We start from the raw sequence: 20,514 nt of genomic DNA, 5'->3' as shown, positions 1-20,514 counted from the left end.
TGCTGAAATAAAAAAAAAACTAATAAAGAAAGAAATCAGTACCAGTTATGAGGTGCTACCAGAACAACAACAACAACAACAACAGAACAACTTGAAATATTAAACTCAGATCTGGAAGATAGGAAGTTGCAAATCTTTCTCTCTCTCACTCTCTATTTTTTTTTTTTTTTCCTTTTGAGACAGAATCTTACTCTGTTTCCTGGGCTGGAGTGCAGTGGCATCATCATAGCTCACTGCAACCTCAAACTCCTAGGCTCAAGTGATTCTCCTGCCTCAGCCTCCTGAGTAGCTTGGACTACAGGCTCACGCCACCACATCCAGATATTTTTTTCTATTTTTTGTGCAGACGGGAGTCTCACTTTTGCTCAGGCTGGTCTCAAACTCATGGTCTCAAGCAGTCCTCCCTCCTCAGCATCCCAGAGTGCTGGAATTACAGGCATGAGCCACGGTGTCCAGCAAAACTTCACAGTAAATCTCTTATTGATTCCTGGAAAATAGAGTGACCCATGTTTTCACTGGTAAAGTATCTGCTAAAACCATTGTGTATGATAACTGAGAATGAGCTTAAGAATTTAGGCAAAGAGATTAGGAAACTGAAAGTATTAATAACTAGCATGTTTTGGCTGTTATTGGTTACTCTAGAAAAGGGAATAAAAAAGAAATAATTTCAGAAAATAAATTACAAACTAATAAAACCTCTGTGGAAAGTAATACAGAGATACCTTAAAGAGCTACAAGTAAAACTATGATTGGATCTGGCAATCCCATTACTGGGCATCTACCCAAAGGAAAAAAAGACATTCTATTAAAAAGACATCTTCACTAGAATGTTTATAGCAGCACAATTCACATTTGCAAAGATGTGGAAACAGCCCAAGTGTCCATCAATACCTAAGTGGATTAATAAAATGTGGTACATGTATGCCATGGAGTTCTACTTAGCCACAAAAAACAATGGTCATCTAGCACCTCATACATTATCCTGGATAGAGCTGGAGCCTACTGTACTAAGTGAAGTATCACAAGAATGAAAAACAAGCACCACATGTACTCACCATCAAATTGGTATTAACTGATCAACACTTATGTGCACATATAATAGTAACATTCATCAGGTGTCGGGCAGGTGGCGGTGGGGGAGAGGGGATGGGTATATTCATATCTAATGAGTGTGGTGCACACCATCTGGAGGATGGACATGCTTGAAACGGTGACTCAGGTGGGACAAAGGCAATATATGTAATCTAACATCTGTACCCCTATAATATGCTGAAATAAAAAATAAAAATAATTAAAAATTTGAAAATTTAAAAATTTAAAAAATAAAAATAAATAATAGATAAATTATGGATTTGACAGAAAGGCTGAAAGATGGAATTGTTTATCTTCTCCAAATGATGAAAGATGAAATTGAGAAACAAGGATCAAAAGCCAGTATTATGGCAAAGGCAAAATCAAGGGCTTGACTTCATATCATACCCTTTGTTACAACCTCTGAACTGATTACAGGGGCATCCAGTCAACAGTTTAGTTATAGGAATCATCTCAAGGGACAAAAATTACTAAGGATATGGCTTTTCGTGGAAGCCTGATTACTCAAGTTACCTCAACTTATTCCATATTACTTTAAGCTACAAGTGGAAAATGCCTTGCAAAGAATTGTGGGTATGACTATCGAGACATTGAAATTGCACTGAATTGCATTGCACTGAATTGCATTGAATAAAGCTAACTAGATTTTGAGAGAGTTGTATTGTCAGAATAGCCTGTAGCTGTTGGAGAATTAAAATGACCTTTGAGCCAACAATATTCTGTTCATCCCCAAAAGAGAAAGTATTCTTTAATTCACTATTCCACCGTCGGCAAGGAAGGTGAAGGAGAATGATGAACTTCCTAGGAGGTAGAGCCAAGAATCACAGTGAACAATCCCCTGGCAACCTGCTCCAAGGGAGCAGACATTGGGACTGTTGAAACAAGATTGTCTGCCTTCTAGCCAGGGAGTCTCATAGTGTCTATCCAAAAGGATTTCAGAATTCCTGTAAAGCAATGAAAGCTCAAAGCTCCCCACCTCACCCTTTCTGAATGAGAGCATTTACTGATATTACCTTGCCCCGATATTGTGTGCTGATTGTGCATGGGGCAGCCGATCTATCTTTTAAATCTCAAGATAATGAGGAACCAATATAGTCTAATTAAAGTGCTACCATAAGCACCAGGAATTTGAGTTTGACAGTATAATTAGACGACACTTTGGGTTTTTCACTTTGAGGAAGAAGTGGATTCTGCATACTTAAGGGAATAAAACAATATTTGTGACAAGAGTTGGATTATGGTATATTCCATCGTTGTTTTTCATTTTTCTCTGTAAAGAGGACATACTTTGCATCCCATCAACATCGTGCTGGGATGTAGGTCCGTCTTCAGAATGTGAGTTGAAGTGGTGTGTGCCACACGCAAGTAGATTGAAGATACATCCAAGGATGTGTAATTGCTTTTACTTTTGCTATAAGAATGTGATGTGTTTTCAACCTAGATCACAGAAGATACATAAAGTAGTTGACTGATTTATTATTAATATAAAAATGAAAAAGAAATAAATGTGATTTTAAATTGATGAGATTTGGAGGGAAGTCTTAGATACTGCAGCGTAACTAATTTGAAGCTGGCTAATGTATCTGCCACATACCCCATTTCTTCAGGGCATCGCCAACTTTGTTTTCAAGAAAAAAACCTGGGAAAAACAGGGTCATTAATTCATATTTTAAAAATTAACACCTTATTTTGTCATATGGCCCAAGTTTAAGATATTCTGGACTCTCTTTGTTGAAATCACACAAGGAAAAAAGTTGGGTGGTGAGAAATTCTGTGTGATCTGCCCTATGAGAAGGGTGGGCCTATATAAGGCATCAGAGCCAGAGAGGCATAGAGAAGGAATATAGGTATTGGGATGCAGTCCATGCAAGGTGAAGAAGCACAAGGAGAGGACAGCAGCCTCTGTGGGAGCCTGGTGACATGCTATAGACATATTAAGTCAGTGTGTACTTCAAGGATAATGGAAACCAGAATTTCACTCTCAGAGAATGGACTTTCACACAGCCCTCCTCAAGCCCTGTGAGTAATACTGTTCTTGGACATTTTCCTCACCTCGTAATGCCTCCAACACCCTGTATTGGACTGTTACAACTACCTCCAAAGTTCCTGTCCCCAAAGACCCAAAAATATATCTATCTTTCCTTTCACAACTTTCCTTACTTCCTTCCATGTTTCAAGGAGAAGATTCAGGAACTCAGGACAACCCAGCCATGCTGATGATTAGTGTGTGAGCTCTGGAAAGAAGTCCATTTCACCTTGGTTCACCAAAAACTCTACCAAGCTTTCTTCCCCAGGAAGGAAAAAACATTAATAATCCTGAGGATTTGAGGATTAAAAAGAAGGCTGCTTGCAGAAGAATTCCAAATAATTTAGGCAGATGTTCCACTCTCAATGAGAGAAGCACAGTTCTTTAAGTGTGGACTGCACGCAGTGACTCCCTGTTGAGGATTACAGAACAGAAAGGGAGAAAAGAGTTTTCACAGTGGAGAAACCTGACAAACGCTACCTCAGCCAGGTGATCAAATTTACTATCAATAGTGATAAATTAGGCTGATAGCATGTACTCTTGATATGGCATGATGGAAATGACACTTTACCTCTGTAGTTTTTACCTCCTAAGCCCCAAAACTCCAGTTTGATCATGAGGGAAAGAGTAGTTAACTTTCAAAAGAGGTATGGTCTACAAAATACCCAACCAAGACCTCCCAAAACAGCCAAGGTCATTAAAAACTTAGACACTGTCACAGCCAAGAGGAGTCTAAGGCAACATGGCAAATAAACGTAATGTGCTATACTGGATGGGATCCTGAAACAAACAGAAAAAAGGACATTACATAAAAACTAAGGGAATATCAAAAACGCATAGACTTTAGTTAACAATAATGTATTGATACCAGCTCATTAGTTGTGAATATGTATGACGCTAATGCAAGATGTTAATAATAGTCAAAATGTGAATTCTGTGTACTATTTGTTGCAACTTTTCTTTAAATCTAAAATCTCTTTCCCTCTTCTCCCCTTCAATTAGTCAAGACAGGCTTAATACAAGAAAGGGAGGTACCTCTGGAAGATCCTCCAGCATGGAAAGGCACCTCTTTTCTATATCCCACTCACATGCTCACATAAAGACAAAAGCAGGAAGAAAACTCTACAATGCACCAAAAAGAATTGGAAAACATCAAGAAGACCCCTTCCAGCTAGGACAAAACTTACTTGCCCTTCTCTTTCATACACATACAACTTGAGCACCAAAGGTTTTCAGAATCATGACTCCACACAGCTTCCCTGAAGAGAATTTTTATATCTAAGGACACTGATCCACTCACTTCAAAGTTACTGTGCACTGGCCTGACTTATGCAGCCAGTAGTCAGAACTTCATCCCTGCCCCTTTGCTAGGCTATGATTCTGTTATTTGCAATAGTAATAATGAGTTGGAACAAAGTCCTGCCTCAAGGTATGATAGCTGGACAACCTTAGGAGTGACTGGCTTACAAAACTTATAGGTCGGGAAACAGGTGCCGAGGCTTCAGAGTAGTCTCCTGATCCTGTGAAAAATGTGAATTTTCCCAGTTTGGAACATTGTGGATACGATTTCAAACACCGTTCCTTGTACTACACTGAGGCACATACATCATGCCCTTGGCCCCTCATTTCTGTCCTTGCTTAGCAAAAACATGTGGGTAGTAGTGAGCCACGATAGGGAATGGGGCCATTGGGGAGCAGAGACAGACTTGTAGATGGGCTTTAGTTCCCCAGAAGGGCTGGTTCCATTTATTTCTCCTGAAATTCATCCACATAGGCCTTAGAGCAAGTTTTGTGAAAGTGTAGCTACTTCACATCCACATCGTATTTCATAGATTATCAAGGTGAATTATTTTATCTTATATCTAAGCTTTAACCTGACACAAACTTTAACAATTGCAGTTATGTTTCATGTGTAGATGGAAATGAGAAGGAAGACTGAGAGAACTGATGTGAAGTCACGCTTAGGACTCTGTATATGAGAATGAGTGGGGAACGTTCCACCAGTAAGCATGAGCTCAAAAAGAAAAAGACACAAATGAACAGTTACTGTTCCTCCTCTCCTTACTCGTACAGGTCAAAGGGAGGCACAGCTACAGCACAGAGAGGCTTCCCTGACCAGCATTACATCCTCATCTCTACTCACATCCCCCAGGGTCTCAAGCAACACTCTCCAGCTTCCATCTCATTATCATAGTCAGTGCCTCAGGCTTTACTTATAATGTGCTTAATTCAATTGGAATGTTCTATCATGTTCGAGAACTTATATTGATTCTCTCTCTGAAGCTCCTACTCCGTAAACAGAGACACCATCTGAGACTTAGCCACGTTCAAGGAATAATGTGACTGACATGAGCACCCTTCTCATTTTGGGGATCAAAACTTCTCCTCCTCAGGTGTAGCTCCTTCAGTTTAATACCTGTCCATATATAAAACTCTCATCTCCTTTCACTTCATGTCATTATCATGTATTATCTGAGTTTGCTCATTTACTTGATTATGATTTATGTAAAGTACCTCCACGGCGCAGCCTTATATCCACAGTGGCAGCTTATCAGGAGCAAGGGCATTCAAGAAGAGAATGCACTGCCAGCATCCCCATCTGCTCTGTTCCACGAAACACCATTTTCTTGCTTTTCCTCCAGCACTACTCCTTATGCCCTCCATGCATCTAAGAGGAGGATGCAGTGCCAAGAAAGCCTTCCAGCACATGAAAAACATTCACACCCCAGAAGGACACCTCCTGGCCCAGCACTGCTGCAGTGCCCCAGCAGGTGAGACTCTCTTTTCTAAGACAAGCTCAATGCAAACGTTTTGATACATATCTGGTGGTCTCATGAAGCATGCCTGAGTGCCACATTCAGAAAGGGGCTTCAGAGGATGAAAATGAGGAATGAGGTGACAGTTAGAAGAGTGCAAATTTTCTCTTCCTCTCTGTTTTTCTCTTCAGTCAATTTTCTCTCCTCACCCCATCAGATTTTAGAGTGCCATTTATTAAATTACAATAACTACTCATTCATTCTGAGTCATAGTTCACAGAATATCAGGGATTTATTCTATCTGCAAATTAGAGCCCCCGCAGTCTATACCAATGTATACTACCCCACAGTTACATTTGTTCTTCTGACAGGAGGGGGCTCTTCGTGGGAAGTCATGTTTATGACCGTTTCTTTGGTGACACTTCACACATGTCATATTCACACCCACCAGCTCAGAGAGATGGAAGGCAGGAAAGAATTGGCAAGCAAGCTGGCCCTGCCACTCTCTGTTAGTATGCAGGAAGTGAGGGAAAAGAAGACCCCCTCGGTACAGCAAGATTAGAGGCAACCTTTCACCAAGATGCCTAGGCACAGAGAAACTGCTGCTTGCTTCCTCCTACATAGTGACACACAGGCTGTTCTCCACCAGCTTTGTTTTCACAAACAGAGATGAGCCTGAAAACCCAAGGGTCCCAATCTCAAATGTTAAGTGTTATTTCTCTTTTAAACAGAAGTATACATTCTATCTGGTAAATATATAAATCTTATATATACAACTTGATAAAGTTTTACTCAAGTGCATACCCATGCAATCGGTCCCCTCAAGGGAGATACAGGTTATTTCCAATGCTTGAGAATTGTCTTCTGTGCCCAGCTAGTGGATTTCTAGAGTTAGCCACTATTCTAACTTTATCATGATGGATTTGTTTTGCATATTTTTGAGCATACCATCAACAGAATCATATGGTGTGTGGTCCTTTCCAATCAAATTTATGTCCATGAGATTAATCCACCCTATTAAATATATCTATGGTTTTATCTTAATTTCCATTGCTGTGTATTCCATTGGGCAACTATGGCTCAATTTATTGCCCCATTGTGCTGCTGATGAAGAGTAGAATCATTCCAATTTTGGGCCATTATAAATGAAGGCACAACATTGATGTACATATCTTTTGGTGAACATAGGCAATCATTTCTCTTGGGTATACCCAGGATGACATATTTTTGGTCCATAGAGTATACGTATGTTTAGCTTTGCTATTAATAGATGCTACCAAACATTTTCTCATAGAGGTTGTCCCACTTTTCACTCCCACCAGCAATATATGGGAGTTCAATTTCCTTCATAATTGGCATTGTCAATCCTCTTAATTTTAGTTACCTAGGTGGGCATATATTGATATCTTGTCTTATTTTACATTTTTTCTGATGAGTTACAGCATTGAGAACTTTTCCATCTGTTGGCCATTTCAACATCATCATTTTGAAGTTTCTGATCAAGTCTTTTGCCTGTTTTAATGTGGTTGCCTATCTTTTCCATACTGATTTGAAGAAGTTCTTTATAAATTCTGGCTACAAGTCCTTTGTGGGATATAAGTTCTTAATTTTAATGAAGTTCAGATTATCAATCTTTTGAAAAGTAATTGCTGCTTTAAAGTATTATTTAACAAATCTTTGTAAACCCCAAGGTCATAGAGATATTCTCCTACTTTTTATTTCCTAAGTTAATTGTTTCAGACTTCACATTTAGGGCCTCAGGCCATTGCAGATTATTTATTACGTATGGTGTGAGTTGAAGGAAGCAAAGACAATTTTTTGTTGCTGGTTATGGGTTTATATATATTGAAAGACATCATTTCTGCTCATTTTCCAGGCATCATTTCTCAAAATTAGAAGCAGAAATAAGACTTGAAGTAAACCTAAACATATCCCTCCAGGAGCTCTACTAAATTCTCAAAGTGAGTATTTCAGGAAGACCCATACTCAGCCCTGTCAGGGGAAAAGGAATGCCCCCATCGTGAAACATACCCAGAGCCCTTCCACAGAATATCCTGCTCTATAGGGGAAAGGACCTCATCAGAGCACAATCTGAAACCTCATCAAAGGTTGGGATAGAAACATATTCTCCAAGCCAACCCCTCCAGCCTTTCTGTCTCACCTAAGGGGGAAAAATAAAAACAAATAAAATGAAAACTATAGTCAATATAAAGTTCAAGGAAATAGATTCAAGATGTTGCAGCCAACGAGGGAGTAAGAATCAGGTAGAGAGGAAAAAGGTATACCACTGCAAGAAGAACGACAAAAACACTTGTGAGTGCCACAGACTTAATATGCAGACAAATCAAAAAACTCAAGCCTTACTCAGAAGATTATATAATGCTACCCCCTTCTTTAGGTCTTATGACCATACCAAGGCAGCCTCAAGATAATAAAATGGATTACAGCTGAAACAATTGAAAATACAAACTAGTTGTAAGTGGTAGGACATAAGAAATTCCCATAATTAAAAGGAAAGCCAAAAACAAGGTCGCTAAAAAAAATTTGAAGCCTCTTGTACCTGTAGCTACAGCAAACATTAAACAAATCAGAACTCCTGGACAGGTTAGCAAAAATGCTCACAGTTAAAGTCCTGGTTACCTCAGTTCCTGTTAGCTAATATACCATGTGCATCTTTGAATGAAAAAAATGTTCATGCCCACAGAAAACGAAAAGAACAAAGTGCGTAGACAATACAATCATCAGAAGTCTGATCTGCCACAGACGTAAGACTGTCAGGCTCTGATATGACACAGATATTGGAATTATCAGACACAGGATTTAAGATAGCTATGATTAATATGTTAAGGGTTCCAATGGAAAAAGTAGGAAACATTGAAGAACAAATGAGTACTGTAAGCAGATATGAAAACTTGAAGAATCAAAAGGAAATGCTAGAAATAACACTGTAACAGAAATAAAAATGTCTTTGACAGTGTTTTGACAGAGCTGAGGAAAGAATCAGTGAACCAGAGAAGGTAAGTCAGTAGAACCTTACAAATGATATGTGAAGAGAAAAAAAGAATTAAAAAAGAAACCAAGGAAACAGAATAGAACATCCAAGAACTATGTGACACTCTCAAAAGGTATAACATACTCACAATTGGACTGCTAAAAGGATAAAAAATAGAGAACAGAGTACAATAAATATTTGAAATAATAATTGACAGAAACTTCTAAAATTAATGGCATAAGCCTTCCCTAAAAAACCCCAAATTCAAAAAGCTCTAATAACCAAACAAGATAAATACTTACAACATACACACACACACACACACACACACACACACTCACACACACACACACACACGAAAACCAAAAACATCCATTCAAACTTGAGAAAAATCAAAGACAGAGAGAATCTTTTAAAAAGCCAGTTGGGGGTGGGGGTGGACAGAATCTTACATATAAAATAACAAGGAGAATAATTACACTGAAAAACAGCCCAAAATATGGTTATTTGAAAACCTCTAGCTAGGGTTGCCAATAAAAAAGAGAAAAGCTACAAATAACCAATATCAGAAATGAAAGAGGAGTAATCATTACTGATCCTATGAACATTAACAGGATACAAACAGTGGCATACAATGGCAAACAATGAAGAATTTTATACCCATGAACTTGATAATTTATATGAAATAAATAAATTACTTAAAAGATACAAGTATCAAAACTCACTCAAGGAGAAAAATATTAATCTGAGTATCTTTATGTGAATTAAAGAAATTGTCTTAGTAATTAAAACCTTTCAGAAAAAGAAAGAAAAGGTCCTGAGAGTTTTAGATGTCAATTCTGCCAAATATTCAAGAATGAAATAATACCAAATTTTCACAATATCTTTCCCAAAATAGAAAGAGTGAAAGCACATTTCAGCTCATTTTATGAGGCCAGAAATACTCTGATACAAAAAATCAGGCAAATATATTACGAGAAAAGAAAATTACAGACCAATGTCTCTTTTAGTATCCTTTACAAAATATTATCCAGCAATATACAAAAAGATAATATATCACTATCAGGGGAGATTAATGTCATGAATGCAAAGCTGATTCAAATTTTGTAAATCAAATTGTGTAGTTGATCATATTAACAGGCTGAATAACAACAACAAAAAAAAGTGACCCTATAAATTGAAGCAGAAAAATCATTTGAAAAAATATTATCCATTCGTAATAAAAACTCTCAAAAACTAGGACTAAAGGGAAATTTCTTTAGTCTACTAAAGGGTAAATATGGGAAAATCTACAGATAACATCACAATGATGAGAGATTGAATGTTTTTCTCCTATGATTGGGGAAAAGGGCAGAGTATCATCTCTTCTCACTCTTATTCAACAATGCACTGAATAGCTAACATAATGAGTAATAAATAAATAAATAAATAATCTAAGATCAGTGTAGAACTAAATGAAATTGATAACAAAAGAACTATACAGATGATTAATGAAACAAAATGTTATTTATTTGAAAAGACAGACAAAATTGACAGGCCTGTTGCTAGATTAAACAAAGGCATAAAGAAAGGACTCTAATAAGGTTAATCAGAAATGAAAAAGGAGAAATTACAACTGATACCTGGAAATACAAAATATCATACCTGAATACTATAAAAATCTCTAGACCAGGTGTGGTGGCTCATGCTTGTAATTCTAGCACTCTGGGAGGCTGAAGCAGGAGGATTGCTTGAGCTCAGAAGTTCAAGACCAGCCTGAGTGAGAGTGTGATCCCATAGCTACTAAAAATAGAAAAAATTAATGAGGCGTCATGGCCTATGCCTGTAGTCCCACATACTCAGGAGGCTCAGGCAAGAGGATAGCTTGAGCCCAGGACTTTGAGGCTGCAGTGAGCTATGATGACACCACTGCACACTACCCAGGGTGAGAAAGTGAGACACCATTTAAAAAAAAAACAAAAACTCTATGCACATTAACTTGAAAACATGGAGGGTGGAGGAAATGGGAAAATTTTTAGAAACATACAGCCTCCCTAGGCTCAAAAAGGAAAAAATAGAAATCCTGAACAGACCAGTATCAAGTACCGAAGTTGAAGCAACAATAAAAAAACTTCCAATGGGAAAAAAAAAAAAAAAGTCCTAGACCAGATGCTTTCATAACCGAACTTTACAAGATCTACAAAGAACTGGTACCTATGCTGCAGAAATTATTCCATAGCATCAAGAAGGAAGGGATCTCCCCAACACGTTTTGTGAAGCCAACATCACCTTGATACCAAAGCCAGGAAAGGATTTAACAAAAAAAGAAAACTACAGACCAATATCCCTTATGAATATAGATGTGAAAACTCTCAATATAATCATAGCAAACCAGATTCAGCTGCTTATCAGAAAAATAATCCAACATGACAAAGTGGGCTTCATTCCCAAGATTTGGGGATGGTTCAAAATATGCAAATCTATATATGTAATTCACCACATAAATAGAAGTAGAAAGAATGACCATATGATCCTCTCAATAAACATAGAAAAAGCATTTGGCAAAATTCAGCACCCTTTTATGATAAGAATGCTTAACAGAATAGGCATAGACAGAACTTCCCTCAACATTATAAAAGCCATCTATGATAAACCCACAGCCAACATCATACTGAGCAGAGAAAAATTGAAAGCATTCCTGCTTAGGTCTGGAACCAGAAAAGCACGTGCACTATCAACACTTCTCTTCAACATAGTGCTGGAAGTCCTAGCCAGAGCAATCAGACAAGAGAAGAAATCACGGGTATCCAAATGGGGTCAAAAGAGGTCAAACTATTGCTCTTGGCTGACTATATGATCTTATATCTAGAGAACCCCAAAGATTCTGCCAACAGACTATTGGAATTGATAAATAAATTCAAGTTACAAAATCAATGTACACAAATCAGTAGCACTCATATACGCCAACAACAGTCAAACTGAGAACCAAATCAAAGACTCAATGCCCTTCACAGTAGCAATAAAGAAAATAAAATGCCTAGGAATATATTTAACGAAGGAGGTGAAAGACCTCTGCAAGGAGGACTATGTAACACTAATGAAGGAAATAGCAGAGGACATAAACAGATGGGAAAACATACATGCTCATGGATTGGCAAAATCAACATTGTTAAAATGTCTATACTACCCAAAGTGATCTACAGATTTAATGCAATCACTATTAAAATATCAACATCATTTCTCACAGATCTAGAAAAAATAATTCTATGCTCCGTATGGAACCAGAAAAGAACCTGAATAGTCAAGGCAAACTTAATCAAAAAGAACAAATCGGGAGGCATCAATTGAATTTACCAGACTTCAAGCTATACTACAAGGCTATAGCAATTAAAACAGCATGGAGCTGGCACAAGAACAGACATAGACCAACATATCGGAACAGAGAACCCAGATATAAAACCATCCTCATATTGCTATCTGATCTTTGACAAAGCATACAAAAACATACATTGGTGAAAAGAATCCCTATTCAATAAATGGTGCTGGGAAAATTGGGTTGCCACATATAGAAGACTGAAATAGGATACACACCTCTCACCACTCACAAAAATCAACTCATGACGAATAAAAGATTTAAACTTAAGCATGAGACTATAAGAATTCTAGAAGAAAATGTTGGAAAAACCCTTACAGACATCAGCCTAGGAAAAGAGTTTATGAAGAAAATCACAAGAGCAATCCCAGCAACAACAAAAACAAATAAATGGGACCTGGTCAAACTGAAAAGCTTCTGCACAGCCATGCATTAGAGCGAATAGACAGCCTACAGAATGGGAGAAAATATTTGCATGCTATACATCCGACAAAGGGCTGATAACTAGAATTTATGAAGAAATCAAGAAAATCAGCAAGAAAAAAATCAAACAACCCCATTAAAAAGTGGGAAAAAGACGTGAACAGAAACTTTTCAAAAGAAGATAGACTAATGGCCAATAAACGTGAAAAAATGTTTCCCTAATCATCAGGGAAATGCAAGTCAAAACTATAATGAGGTATCACTTAACTCCAGTGAGTATGGCTTTCATCAAAAAGTCCCATAACAACAAATACCATCATGGATGCAGAAAGATAGGAACAGTAACATGCTGTTGGTGGGACTGCAAACTAGTACAACCTCTATGGAAAGGAGTACGGAGATGCCTCAAAGAACTAAAAGTAGAACTACCATTTGATCCAGCAATCCCACTACAGGGTATTTACCCAAAGGAATAAAAGACATTCTATAAAAAAGACACCTGCACTCAAATGTTTATAGCAGCACAATTCTCAATTGCAAAGATGTGGAAACAACCCAGATACCCATCAATACATGAGTGAATTAATAAAATGTGGTATATGTACATCATGGAATACTACTCAGACATAAAAATGGTGAACTAATACCTCTTGAATTAACCTGGATGGAACTGGACATTTTTCTTCTAAGTGAAGTACCACAAGAATGGAAAAACAAACAGCACATGTACTCATCGTTAAATTGGAACTAATCTATCAACACTTATATTCACATATGGAAATAACATTCATCACAAATCAAGCAGGAGGGAGGGGGAGGAGGGGATGGGTAAATTCACACATATCTGGTACAGTGCACTCTATCTGGGGGATAGGCACACTTTTAACTTTGAATCAAATCATCCAAAAGCAATTTATGGAGACAAAACATTTGTACCCCCATAATATTCTTAAAGAATAAATAAAAATAAAGAAATAAAGGGTACACACATTAGAATTAAAGAAATAAATACATCTTTAGTTACAGATGACAGGACTTTCTATGTAGAAATTGTCAAAGAATTTTTAATAGTGTTCTTGGAACTAATAAGCAAGTATAACAAGGTTACAGGATACAATTGTTTTCTTACAAATCAAAAATAAATTATTGGAACTTGAAATAAGTAAATAATAATATTTAAAATAGCACCAAAAATGAAATACTAAGGTATAAATATGTAAAGGATATCTGTGCTTAAAAATACAAATTTTGGATGAAAGAAATCAAATACAATCTAACTATTTGAAAGCCTTCATGATTTTTAAGGCTCAGTATTGCTAAAATGTCAATTCTTGCCAATTCGACTATTAGACTGAATAAAATCTCAGTCAAAATCTCAAGAATCTTTCCCCTAGATACCAACTGATTCTAAAATTCCTATGAAAACAAAAGACCCCAAATAACCCATACAATACTGGAGAAGAAAATTGGATAACTCACACTACCATATTCAAAACTTAACATAAAGATACAGTAATCCAGACAGTGTGGTATTGGTGAAAAAATACACTTAGATCAATGAAACAGAATAGAAAGCCCAGAAAGAGACCCATATTATCACATTCAACTGATTTTTTGACAAAGGCACAAACACAATCCAGTGTAGAGAGAATAGGATTTTTTGCAACATATGGTGCTGATCAATTGGATGTGTATATGCTAAAATATGAACTTAGACACAAACTTTACACCTTACAGAAAAATTAATTCTAAATGGATCACTGCCTGAACTGTAAATTCCAACACTATAAAAATTCTAGAATAATACATAAAAGAAAATCTAGGCAACTTACTGTTTGCTGATGAGTTTTTAAATACAATGTCAAAAGCAAACTCCATGAAAGTAAAAAAATGATAACTTGGACTTTGTGAAAATTCAAAATTGCTTTGTGAAAAACACTGTTAAGAGAATGAAAAAGTCAAACCACAGACTGGCAAAGATATTTGCAAAACACATATCAAACTACTTATATGCAAAGATTTCCTAAAATTCAAGAAAAAAAAATCAAGTACAGAATTCCTCCCTTATCCGTGTTGGATTTGTTCCAAGATATGTGGTTACCTGAAATTTTAGAGGGTACCAAACCCTATATATACTATGACTTAATTTCTTTCTCCTTCATAATTTCACAGATAGAAGATTTGTTCTTACCACAGATTCCAGCAACCTCAGCATACAATTGTCTTATTAAGTCTAGAACTATCACCTTTTTACTTACATTAAGCACTTTAAACTTCTCTTTGGCATATCTGAATTCCCAGTATCAATACTCATGCGCTTTAGGGCCATTATTAAGTAAAATCAAGTCTACTTGAGCACAAGCACTGCAATACTGTTAACAGTCAATCTGATAACGGAGAAGACAAAGTGACTAGTGGGTGGGTAGTGTAGATAGCATGGATAATCTGGACCTGGGATGGCACAAGATTTCATCACACTATTTAGAATGATATGCAATTTAAAACTTATGGCTGTTTATTTCCAGACTTTTCCATTTAATAATTTTGGACTGCAGAAAGCAAAACTCCAGAGAAGAGGGCTCTATTGTAAGTCATTAAAAAAAGAGAAAAATTAAACTGACACCTCATCAAAGAAGATATGCAAATGGGAAATAGGAGTATGAAAAGATATTCCACATCATTTGTTATTGGGGAAGTGAAAATTAAAACAAGATACCACTATGCTTATAACAATGGCTAAATTCCAAAAAACTGACAATACCATTTCATGGTGAGAATTCAGAGCAACAGTGACTCTCTTCATTGTTGGCGGGAATGCAAAATGGCACAGCCACTTCGGAAGACAATTTGGCAGTGTCTCACAAAGCTAAACATAGTATTACCATATGAGCTAGCAATCACACTCCTAGGTATTTAACCGACTGTTTTGAAAACTCACGTCCACACACATATTCTGCACATGAATTGTGACATACGCTTTACTCATACGCAGGAAAAGCTGTGAGCAAGCAAGATGTCCTTCACTAGGTGAATGCATACACTGTGGTACATCTATATAATGGAATACTATTCAGTGATGAAGATAAATGAGCTGTCAAGCCCCAGAAAAACATGGAGGAACCCTAAATGTATATTACTAAATAAAAGAAGCTACTCTGAAAAGGCTACATACTGTATAATTCCATTTATATAACATAAAAGGCAAAACAATAGAGACTCAGTGGTTGCCAGAAATTTGGGGGCGTGGAAGGCTGACCAGATGAAGGGCATGGGATATTTTGGGGGGTGAAGTGAAACTATTCTGCATGATAATTGTAATAATGAATACACAATACTTTCCATTTTCCAAAACCCATAGACCTGTACCAGTCAACCTGCCCAATCTCGCGTTCATAGTCAACACCAGTCAGTATAGGAAAGACTCTGGCCCATCACGCAGTCATTTTGTGATGTGAGAGATATAACTTCTAGAACAGAGGCAAATATTTCATCCTCTTATGCCCGTACCCTCTACCCCAAACTGTTCCATTCAGTTGTTCGCTACCTTTATTTCAAAAATGGAAACTTGCAGATTCCCCTTAAAGCCGGTCTGATGTAAACACTCAGAGTGCTGTAGGACTCAGCAACCCCCATTCCTGTCTCCAGGTTGACAGGTCTTCTGGGGATCAGAGGGTTAACTAAGCAGGAGGGTCTACAGGGAACACTGTTCAGATTTATCCACACCCCCTCGAACCTTTAATTAGGCCTTGTGAAATATCACTTGACCTTTTATTCTACATAATAATTCCCAGATGATCAGGGTATTTTAATTTTATTTTACATCTAAATTTGGGATACTCGTAGCCGGTCTCAAATCCCAGCTCACCAGTTACGTCAATTGGACAGCTCACGCAAGAGCTGCGCAATTCTGGTGAAGTGTTTACATCTGCAGCGGTAAATGAGAAATGGTTTATTAATAACCGTGGCGTCATTGAGAGGGAGGGAGAACCGAGGGGATAGAGACAAGCGCATAACCTCCTCCCCTCTTCTCCCCCCCACCCCCTGCCCGCCCCCCGCCAAATGCCCACGCTGGTGCAGGAGTGGATAAGAACCCATCCCGTCCCTGCAATGCAGCAAGAGGAGTGCGCATGCTCCCGGAAGACTCTCTCAGGACCCAGAGACACAGCCCCCCCATCCCCCTGTGCTGCTGTGAACACAAGTGACTCATGAAGAGCTTTGTTCTCAGAAACACAGCTTTTACTGATGGGCCTGAAATCAGCTTTTACTCAAGAATCCTAATTTCAAACATTCAAGCCCTAGTCCATTGAAGAACATAGCACATATTTTAAAAGCTATCCTTTCCAGCAGACTGTAATCAATTTTGTCATCCAAAGGACAATAAAAAGAAAAACCTGCACAGATATGACACAGGGCAAACCCAAACTGCAACTATTGTGGCCTCGCCTTGAATGGCCATGTCTGTCCTCAGCGACCTGCACCAGTCCTGAGCTAGGCATGCTCCTTTGGGCTCATGCTCTGGGGTTAGAACGGTTAAATGGACGAAAGGCTGTCATTGAGCACAATTTACATTCCTGATATTAGGGCCTCTTAAGGCTATGTTTTTTTTTTCTTTTCTTTATTTTTATTTTATTTTATTGAGCTGTTCTTGAAGTCACCCTTGACTCTCTATCAAGTTCTTAACTCACCTCTTGCCGAATTCCATCTGCCTTTTAATTCCACATCTTAAACCATAGATGATCAGGACTTCTCCATTCCTCCACACCTGAATCGAAGGCCCCAGTATTCCATCCCAAATGTCCACACCCACAGTTGCATTTGGATGGGAAGCAGATGGGCAGAAAGGCAAATTATTTGGAGCCACTGAAGGCTGTCTTCATAGTAATAGAACAGAAAATGGCTGATAAACGGCTGTCAGCCCAAAGGAAAGGATGGCGGGTTAGAAGGGTCGGCAGCGCATTAACCCTCTGTATCTCCCTACCATTCCAACCCCTGCTTCTGCTGTGACCCTAAAGGAGACACAAGCACAATGAAGAACTTGCCAGGCATCAAAGAAGAGAGTGGAAGGCCGGAAGCCCCCTCCTCTCAACGGGAGGGCTCATGGCTCGCCCCTCCTTCCCTCCTGCACACACCCCCTCCCAGCTGTTGGGCTACACATTTTTTTCACAGAAACAAAGCTCTCACAGACGCAGACCAGAACAACAGATTTCTCTGAGAATACCCCCAATAGCAAACATTCTACTCTGAGTTTTGCCAAATAGTGAAGATATTACTGAAGTGCACCCCTGCCTGTGAGCAGTGACGGAATATTGGGTTTGGGGGATGTGGCTGTCAGTATTGCAGAAATCTTGGTTGAACTACCTGAAGCTTTAATGATTTATTCATTCTGTCTTTACTGGGACCCATCTCCCCTTCACACTCTTAATTCATCTTGTCCATCCCCAGCTTTATGTAATTCACTGTTTGAATCCTGAGACTCTCAGTTTTTGTTAACCTTTTATTCTACACATGAACCATAGATCCCTTTAGACGTTTCTGTAGCAAATCAGTAAATTAAGGCAACTTAAGTGGAGGCAATTTAAATCTGAACAGTTATAGAATATAAAATAGATGATTAGGGCTCTCAAGCTTGGAGAAAAGAATTGGCTGGAAGGTTTAGAATAGAGAAGTGTCCCAGCCAGCATCTCCCCAGCCCCCAACAACTCCCCTCCCCCAGCACTTTGCTTCTCTGAATAAGGAAGAGAACACTGGCACAAAGAAGATCCCTCGGTATACAAAGCCCAGTGTGGAGACCCCTGGATGCACAAAGAAAACTTCCCCTTCCCTCTGTTCCCCACACTGAGCTCCGTGCTGGCTCTCACGTACAACCTTGCACAGCCTGGACACTACATTCTCTGAAGGGCCTTAATTTCAAGCATTTTGCAGTAGATTTATCCATGCGGGATGTCTTCTGAATCCCACGCAATAATTTTCTCAAGGACTGAAGTGTGAAATGAAGCTATTAGGGAAATAGTAGACATTTATGAAATGGAAGCAATTTTCAAAACCTGCACTTATTCTGTTCAATTTCTGATACCATTTCAGTCCTCTGAGCCATCACTATACAAGTTGTCTAATTAAAATCTCCTTCCCTTTCAGTTTTACATCATCTCTAACATATTTTCTCCATGGGGCCCAATTAACCCATCCTGAGCTTAGCACCAATGAATACCCGCAGATATTGACCAGAGAAACCCAAATGGGTCAATTGCATGAGGCCACTATCAGACTATCAGATTGCTCTGTAGGACACACCGCACAACTTGTCTGCCACAACCCCAAACTCAGAGGGAGGGAGAATGGGGTATATCGAGGAAGGTGAAAAAACAAAAAAACAAAAACAGAAAACAAAAAACAAAAAGAAGCCAGCATTCTCTCATCTGTCTGTGCCCCATCCCCTCTTCTATCGGGAGCTAAGACAAAGGGGTCGCCAGTGCTCCTAGAAGACTCTCCTGAAGGCAGAGGGCCCCCCTTTTGTCCCTTCCTCCTCCCCTACACTCTCCTTTGGAGCTCTTTGACACTGGCTGGCTTTGTCTTTAGAAATAAAGCCTGTACAAAATGAGTCATTATACCAGATTTCCCTCAGATAGCCCTGATTTAAAACATTGTCGTCTTGCACCTGGGCACACGATTGAACATTAGTGTCGCATCTTTTCCAGCCCCTTGTGAATAAAGAATACAATCAGGACACCAAAACACAAATTTATGAGGCTAAAGCAATGCTCCCTGTTTTCTTCCTGCATTCTTTATGATGTCTTGTCATTCTGTCAAGCTCTTAACCCACTGCTTGTCAAAATCCTGCATCCTTTTCATTCTGTGTAAAAGACACATACGCATGTGCGCACACACACACACATACACAAAGAAAATGAGGGCTTAATCTTTCCCTCTACACCAGTATCAGGGACCTTAATTATCTATTTCAAGTCCTAAGGACCTGCAGTTACTTGTAGGTAAATTAGTGAGATGACAGAATGGAGTAATTCTTGAGCAGTAAGGCTTAGACTGGACTCATCAGTAAAACACCAAAAAGTCGTTCGTCAAATACAGGGAATTTAGAGAAAGTGAGAGGAAGGCATGTAGAGAAGGGCATGCTCCATCTATTGCCTTTGCTGGCACAACCCCAGATGCTCTGGTGAGAGCAACCTGAAGGAAACAGGTGCATGAAGAAGTGCGTAAAGGTCCCAGGAATCCTGCTCTATCTCACGGGGACAGCACCATGCCATTGCCTGTGGACAATTCTACTGTGGGGCAGAATAGAGCTTTTAACGTGAAGCCATGCTTACATTTGATGTCCAACCAGTAACCATATCTCCAGAATCTCAAATCCAAGTATCCCAGTTTCTAATCTCTACTTCCCATTTGTGCTCTCTAGAAAATCAATGTTAGCAATACCTAGATCCTTATGGAATTCAGTTTCTTCAACCCTTTATTTTCATATTGTCTTTTTGCTTCTTCTTAGCTTTGTCTGTCTGCCTACTCCACGCACGTCCCTTAGCCTAGTACATCCATATATGGCCCCTACTTCTTGTTTACTCCCTGTCCTAGTCCTGAGTCCCATATATGTCTGAAGAAAATTAGTCAACTGTGTATTTTTTTAAAGGTTTTTTTTTTTTTTTATTTCAGCATATTATGGGGTACAGATGTTTAGGTTACGTGTGTTGCCCTTGGTTTCCCCTCCAAGTCCGTGTTTCAAATATGTCCATCCTTCGGGTAGTGCACATTGCACTCCTTGTGTATACAAATACTCGTCCCCTCCTCCCTCCTCCCCCCTCCTCCCGCCGCCCTCTCCCTTCCCCAGCATCCAATAGATGTTGTTCTGATATGTGCATTTGTG

Source organism: Propithecus coquereli, unplaced genomic scaffold, assembly GCF_000956105.1.
Source record: "Propithecus coquereli isolate 6110/MARCELLA unplaced genomic scaffold, Pcoq_1.0 Scaffold184, whole genome shotgun sequence".
Taxonomy (NCBI): Eukaryota; Metazoa; Chordata; class Mammalia; order Primates; family Indriidae; genus Propithecus; species Propithecus coquereli.
The sequence above is the reverse complement of the archived record's forward strand: the minus strand, read 5'-3'. Positions refer to the sequence as shown.